This window comes from Sceloporus occidentalis, unplaced genomic scaffold (genome assembly GCF_023333645.1).
Source record: "Sceloporus occidentalis isolate IW3139 unplaced genomic scaffold, rSceOcc1.0.p SCAF_16, whole genome shotgun sequence".
In the NCBI taxonomy this organism is placed as follows: Eukaryota; Metazoa; Chordata; class Lepidosauria; order Squamata; family Phrynosomatidae; genus Sceloporus; species Sceloporus occidentalis.
This window is the reverse complement of record NW_028316996.1, coordinates 16,140,243-16,148,586: the sequence shown is the minus strand read 5'-3', so window position 1 is coordinate 16,148,586 and position 8,344 is coordinate 16,140,243.

Sequence of the window (8,344 nt, the reverse complement as noted above, 5' to 3'; positions counted from 1 at the left end):
CATTTAATTAATTAAACAGGGAGGGAGACCAGTGGGATGTGCCGGGTAAGTTGCAGCATTGGGGTTTTAAAACCCCAATGCTGCAACTTACCCTGCAGATGCCACTCCCTGTTCAATTAGTTAAAGACCAGTGGCATCTGCAGGGCAAGTTGCACCATTGGGGTTTTAAAACCTCAATGCTGCAACTTACCCTGCCGATGCCACTGGTCTCCCTCCCTGTTCCATTAGTTACATGTCCATACGAGCGACTTTATTGTTCGTTCGAACGGACATTTAACTGATAGAACAGGGAGACCAGTGGGATGTGCCGGGTAAGTTACAGCACCAGGACCCTAAAATCCCAATGCTGCAACTTACCCGGCAGATCCCACTGGTCTCCCTGTTCTATCAGTTAATAAATGATAGAACAGGGAGACCAGCGAGATCTGCCGTACAATTACGGCACCAGGAGTTTAACAGTCTGAACGAGCGACCCTATTGGTCGCCAGCAGGGGGCTCGTCTGCCATCAACCAATGGCAGACGAGCCCCCTGCTGACGACCAATAGAGTTGCTCATACGGACATTTAAACTCCTGGCGCCAGAGCGGCTTTAACCCCGTTTTAACCCCTTAACCGGGGAAAACGAAGAAAACCCGAACACGAAGAATGTCCGCGAATATTCGCCCAAAGAGAAGACAGGACCAGGCGAATATTCGCGGAATACGAAGTTTTTTTTTTGGCCGAAGACGAGCACGAAGACGAACACGAAGAGCCCCCTGGTGCCCAAGTCTACTTCTAACCCCCTATATGCCACTCTGCCTCCAGAAATGCCTTATACCCCCTATATGCCACTCTGTCCCATGATATGCCTTCTAACCCCCTATATGCCACTCTGCCATATAGGGGGTTAAAAGGCATATCATGGGACAGAGTGGCATATAGGGGATATAAGGCATTTCTGGAGGCAGAGTGGCATAAAGGGGGTTAAAAGGCATATCATGGGGCACTCTGCCTCCAGAAAAGCCTTATACCCCCCTATATGCCACTCTGCCTCCCTGATATGCCTCAACCCTCCTATATGCCCCTCTGCCCCGTGATATGCCTTTTAACCCCATTTTTGCCACTCTACCTCCAGATATGCCTTTTGACCCCCTATATGTCACTCTCCATCCAGAAATGCCTTATACCCCTATATGCCACTCTGTCCCATGATATGCCTTCTAACCCCCTATATGCCACTCTGCCATATAGGGGGTTAGAAGGCATATCATGGGACAGAGTGGCATATAGGGGGGGGGTATAAGGCATTTCTGGAGGCAGAGTGGCATGAAGGGGGTTAAAAGGCATATCATGGGGCACTCTGCCTCCAGAAAAGCCTTATGCCCCCTATATGCCACTCTGCCTCCCCGATATGCTTTATACCCTCCTATATGCTCCTCTGCCCCATGATATGCCTTTTAACCCCCTTTATGCCACTCTGCCTCCAGATATGCCTTTTGACCCCCTATATGTCACTCTGCATCCAGAAATGCCTTATACCCCTATATGCAACTCTGGCATATAGGGGGTTAAAAGGCATATCATGGGACAGAGTGGCATATAGGGGGGTATAAGGCATTTCTGGAGGCAGGGTGGCATATAGGGGGACACACTTACATACACACACATGCCGATTTTTTTTGTTTTTAACAAATACCAAAAAATATTATACAGTACAAAAAATACATTGGTTTACTGACGTTCTACTTCTCTTGACTTCCGTCCTCTGGTAGCTGCACACTGTTCTCCTCTATGCTGACAGGAAGTCACTGACCCGACATCCGGTGCTGCAGCAGTCTGAGTGCGAGGGGGCGGAGCTTTCACCCCTCACGCTGCTCCCATCACTATGCAGCCATCAGACTGCTGGGAATGTAATCTAAACGGCCGATGCGTGCTGATGCCGCCGGCCGGAGCTACTTTAACACTTTTTTTTAATGTAATATGGATCGGCTTGCCATATAATGTAAAAAAAAAAGTATTAAAGCAGAGCCGGCCGGCGGCATCAGCACGCATCGGCCATTTAGATTACATTCCCAGCAGTCTGATGGCCGCATAGTGATGGGAGCAGCGTGAGGGGTGAAAGGTCAGTGCGAGGGGGTGGAGCTTTCACCCCTCACGCTTCTCCCATCACTAGATGGCCATCGCTCACGGCTGCTGGGTGCATCACCCAGCGGCCGCTTTGATTAGATTTCGGGCAGCCCCTGGCGCCGAGGGAGGCCTTCAATTCCATTTGCAGACGCTCAGCGGCTGTCTTCAGGGTTAGTCTGCCGGCCGCCCAGCCCACGGACCTGCCGGCCCACCGGGAAATTTCCCGGTGTCTCGGTGGGCCAGTCCGGCCCTGCCTGGAACAATTTGTGGCATTCCAATCCAAAAGGTCAATGCCCAAACAGCAGGCCAATAAAGTAACACGACTTATAGAATATTTGGTACTGTCCTAACCTCAACGTGTGAGGAAAGGGATTTAGGGGTAATTATTTCTGAGGATTTAAAGGTAGGCAGACAATGCAGTAGAGCAGCAGGTAATGCTAGCAGAATGCTTGGTTGTATAGCGAGAGGTATTAGCAGTAGAAAGAGGGAAGTGCTCATGCCGTTGTACAGATCACTGGTGAGACCTCACTTGGAGTATTGTGTACAGTACTGGAGACCATATCTCCAGAAGGATATAGAAATGTTGGAGAAAGTGCAGAGAAGGGCTACTAAAATGGTTTATGGATTACAAGATAAACCTTACCAGGACAGGTTAAAGGATCTTAACCTATATAGCCTGGAAAAAAGGCTAAGGGGGGATATGATAGAAACATTTAAATACTTAAAGGGAATCAACAAGGTAAAGGAAGAGAGTTTATTTAAATGGAGAAATACTACCACAACAAGAGGACACAACCATAAACTAGAGGGGCTAAGTTTTAATGGTAACATCAGAAAATATTACTTTACGGAAAGGGTAGTGGACGCATGGAATAGCCTCCCAGCAGAAGTGGTAGATGTTAATACAGTAAAGTCATTTAAGCAAGCATGCGATAGGCATAAGGCCAAGCTAGATATAGGATAAGGGCAAGTACTAAAGGAAAGTACTCAGAGGTTGGGCAGACTGGATGGGCCTACTGGTTCTTATCTGCGGTCACTTTCTATGTTTCTATGTTTCTATGTTATTGGTCAGTTCATTGCTGTTGGAGGGGCATCCTTCTCTATGATCGAAGGAGAGCCTTTCAAACAATTGATGGCGGCTGTGGGTCCACAATATACAGTTCCGTCACGTTCCACTTTCAGCAGGAACATTGTCCCCTCATTGTATCGGTCCTATGTTGCAGCAGTGAAAGAGGAGCTTTCCAAGGCTTTCATTTCACAACAGATTTGTGGAGTGCACCTAGTGGGCAGCATGCCTTTCTTTCTTTGACAGCACACTGGTGGCAGCCCGGTGTGCCCAAGGAAGCTGCTGCAGCAGGCTACCGATTATTCCTTCTCCATGCAGAAGTGATGGATGAAAAGCACACTTCCCAAAATATTCTGCATGCAATGAGGAAAATCTTTAGCCTTTGGGTAGGAGCAGAGGCGGGCACCAATGTTGAAGTTGGTTTTGTGGTAACTGACGGAGGTGCCAATATGGTGAAAGCGCTGCGAGATGGTCATATTGTTGGTGTGCGCTGTGCAGCCCACATCATCCATCTTGTAGTGAAGGCAGCAATGTCAGAAGGAACTAATGTGGCAGCAGTAGTTTTGTCCCGCTGCAGAAAGATCGCTGGGCACTTTCACCATAGTGTTAAGGCTAGCCAACTTTTGAGGGAAGAGCAAGAGAGGTCAGGTCTTCCCGTACACTGCCTACATCAGGATATCAGTACACGGTGGAACTCCACGTTAGACATGCTGGAGAGGATTTTGGAGCAGCAGAGGGCAATCCATAATCTTGCCTCAGAGCACAATATTGGGATTACATCTCCATTGAATAGGGAGGATTGGACAGTGATCGCCCAGCTAGTGGCAGTCCTTAAACCATTCAGGGATGCCACAGAAAATTTAAGATCAAAAGTGCCAGTCTGGCCCAGGTAATCCCAGTGTTCTACCATCTAGGCAGCAAGCTGGATGTGTTCCTTGCAAACCGTGAGGCTGTTCAAGGTGGCACTCTACATCCTGACGTAGCAGCCATAGTCAGGAAGCTGAAGGATCTGCTAAAAGTACACCTTCGCAAACGCATGGAAGAGAGTCCCGAAATGATGCTAGCGTGCCTTTGCAATCCAAGAATTAAGGGAAAGCTAGCTTTGAAATTCAATGTTCTCAGTAGCTACCGGGAGCAATTGGTCAACAAGGTGCGTTACTGGCAGCGTAAAATGGGCTGAAAGGAGAGTAGTGCTGCTGAAATGGTCAAACTTTACCTCTGTGAAGTTCCTTCTGCACCTAATGTTGATCCTCTTAGCTACTGGGATGAAAAGAAGAGTGTGTGGCCTGCACTCTCATGGGTTGCCCAGCAGCTTCTATCATGTCCGCCAACCACTGTTCAAAGTGAGCGCTCACGCATGGCACCTCATCTGATGGAGCAGATTGCCTTTCTTAAATTCAATCTGCCCAAGTTGGGTTACCCAGCTCTTAGCTTGGAAAGTTAATTTGTTCCAGGTAGTTTCTCCCCCTGGTTGCACGTGTTTGTGGTGTGGCAACGTCTGCTACCTCCGCCGGTGTAGCCAATTTACGCTAGGGCCTAGTGTCTGAGTTCTGGAAGTCTGCTCCCAAACGCCATGGACTGACAGACTTTGATGCTTTGCCCTGGGGTGAAACAGGTGAGCGGGTCGTCAATTGCCCACTCATTCGCCTTTCCCAATGCTGCTGCTGGTTGTGGTGCCAGCGTCTCTTCTCTGCCAGTTCGCTTCCTGGCTAGTGTCATGCCTCAAATGTCCAAAATGTTCAAGGTAGTTTCTCCCCCTGGCTGCGTCTGTTTGCGGTATAGCAACGTCTGCTACCTCCGCCGGTGTAGCCAATTTACGCTAGGGCCTGGTGTCTGAGTTCTGGAAGTCCGCTCCCAAACACCTAGGCAGAGCCGGGCTTAGGCGTTGTGGCGCCCTGTGCGGACTACTCCTCTGGCGCCCCCCTCTCTGCCCCTTCAAACTACCCGCCCTCTCTGCCCCTTCAAACTACCCCCCCTCTCTGCCCCTTCAAACTACCCCTCCCCTCTGCCCCTTCAAACTACCCCCCTGCAAAAACGATGCTTTAATCTAAGTCCCGGTCAGGCGCCCCTGCAACCATGGCGCCCTCTGCGGTCGCACAGGTCGCACACCCCTAAGGCCGGCCCTGCGCCTACGACTAACAGACTTTCATGCTTTGCCCTGAGGTGAAAAAGGTGAGCAGGTCGTCAATTGCCCACTCATTCGCCTTTCCCAATGCTGCTGCTGCTGGTTGTGGTGCCAGCATCTCTTCTCTGCCAGTTCCCTTCCTGGCTAGAGTCATGCCTAAAATGTCCCTAATGGTATGGGTAGTTTCTCCCCCCTGGCTGGGTCTGTTTGCGGTGTAGCCAATTTACGCTAGGGCCTTGTGTCTGAGCTCTGGAAGTCCGCTGCCAAACGTCTAGGACTGACAGTGTTTAGATGCTTTGCTCTGGGGTGAAACAGGTGAGTGGGTCGCCAATTGCCCACTCATTCGCCTTTTCCATTTTTCAATGCTGCTGGTGGTGGTGCCAGCGTCTCTTTTCTGCCAGTTTGCTTCCTGGCTAGAGTCATGCCCAAAATTTCCCTAATGGTAAGGGTAGTTTCTCCCCCCTGGCTGCGTCTGTTTGCGGTGTGGCAACGCCTGCTACCTCCGCTGGAGTAGCCAGCTTACGCTAGGGCCTAGTGTCTGAGCTCTGGAAGTCCGCTCCCAAACGCCAAGGACTGACAGCGTTTAGATGCTTTGCTCTGGGGTGAAACAGGTGAGCGGGTAGCCAATTGCCCACTCATTCGCCTTTCCCAATGCTGCTGCTGCTGCTGGTGGCGGTGCCAGCGTCTCTTTAATGCCAGTTCCCTTTCTGGCTAGAGTCATGCCCAAAATTTCCCTAATGGTAAGGGTAGTTTCTCCCCCCTGGCTGCGTCTGTTTGCGGTGTGGCAACGCCTGCTACCTCCGCCGGAGTAGCCAGCTTACGCTAGGGCCTAGTGTCTGAGCTCTGGAAGTCCACTGCCAAACGTCTAGGACTGACAGTTGTTTGGATGCTTTGCCCTGGGGTGAAACAGGTGAGTGGGTCATCAATTGCCCACTCATTTGCCTTTTCCATTTCCATTTCATTTTTTTCCGTCTGATACACAACCTACCAAACATAACACACACAATAACACCTATAACACAGTGACATAACACATAACACACATAACACAGTGACATAACACATAACACACATAACACAGTGACATAACACATAACACACATAACACACACATGTACAATTCACAAATCACAAGGACCTTTCCTCCTGTTATTTGCCCTGGCCTTCACTTCTACACTCACTAGCATTAACGCTATAACTCACACTTCACCCTATAACATTTTTCCACCAACAGACCCAACTTTTTCAGGGACAGTCCTGCTTTTTTCCTGTCCCATCAAATTTAGCTAAACTAGGTATGCTAGTGCACATAGGTATAGCTGGGTAGGGTAGCACTACAACATTAAATAAATATAATAAAGTAAATAATAATAAATATAACTTTAAAATAAAATTCAATAAACCCATTAAAATTAAAATTAAATTATTATTTAGACATAATACATCTTTAACCAAAATAGTACACTGCTAATAATCTTAAAAATAACCGTACATTAACCCTAAGCGATTTTTTAGTTCTTGTCCAACATTTTTCCATTCGGATACCTGCCAACACACCCAACATTTTTGTGGACAGTCCTGCTTTTTTCCAGTCCTGTCCAGTAAAAGTTGGGTTGTTGCAAAGTATGCCATTATAAATAGGTAGCAAATGTTAGGCATGTATTACAAGTGGTCCAAAATCAATTTAAAAATGTAAAATAATCCCTATTCTTTTATTAAACATCTATGGATGTGTGACTGTGTATGATAAAAAGGAGCATTTGTCTAGGTCATTTTGTGTACAGTACACCTCGGTACGTGTGTGCAACTCTATTGGTCGTTTCGGCAGGGGGCTCGCCTGCCATCAACGAATGAGGTGCATTCTGCAGTTCTGCAATTCATTTGTTGATACCAGACCAGCCCCCTTCCGGCGACCAATAGAGTCGCATACACGTACCTTCACGGTGCGAACGCATCTGCTGCTGCTGCTGCTGCTCCGATGTGTTCTTAACCCCGTATTAACCCCTGCTACGCAGCCGGGAGAAAACGAAGATGAAACGAGCACGAAGAATGGCCACGAATATTCGCCCGAAAAGAAGACAGGAACGGGCGAATATTCGTGGAATTCTAAGGTTTTTTTTTTCTCCGAAGACGAGTACGAAGAGCCCCCTGGTGCCCAAGTCTAGTATCAATGTATGAATGAATATCTGTGAATGAATATCTGAATGAGCGAATGAGTATGTGTGTGTGATGGCATGGATGTGTAAGTGGGGGGCATGCAACAGGCAGGCCTGTTTTGGTGGCAAAGATGCCACAAGCAGGCTGTTTTGGGGGCAAAGATGCCACAGGCAGGCTGTTTTGGGGGCAAAGATGGCAAGTTCTATTCTTCCAATCTGGGTCCTAGGCAGGGGTCTGGATGCAAGATCTGATTTGATACTAAAGGGCGGGTGGCTTGCATAAATACAATTTGGGGCTGGCTGGGGGCATTACGCAAGGGTGTGGGGGCATTAATTCGCAAGCGGTTGCTGGCTGGGGTATCACATAAATCATTACTAAAGTGGGGCTGTCTGGTGGGATAAATATACAACGTGGGGCTGTCTGGGGGCATAAATACACAATGGGGGCACAAACAACATAAGCAGCATGGAAACTGTCTGGATGGGGTGTCAGTGTGGTAGAGCCTGTCCTGGTGTGTGTTTTGGGTATCGGTGTGGCAGAGCCTGTCCTGTTGTGTGTGTTTTGGGTATTGGTGTGGCAGAGCCTGTCCTGGTGTGTGTTTGGGTGTCGGTGTGGCAGAGCCTGTCCTGGTTTGTGTGTGTTTGGGTGTCGGTGTGGCAGAGCCTGTCCTGTTGCGTGTGTGTTTGGGTGTCGGTGTGGCAAGGCCTGTCCTGGTGTGTGTGTTTGGTTGCCTGTGTGGCAGAGCCTGTCCTGGTGTGTGTGTGTTTCAGTGTGGCAGAGCCTGTCCTGGTGTATGTGTTTGGGTGTCAGTGTGGCAGAGCCTGTCCTGGTGTGTATGTTTGGGTGTCAGTATGGCAGAGTCTGTCCTTGTGTGTGTGTCTGAGTGGTAG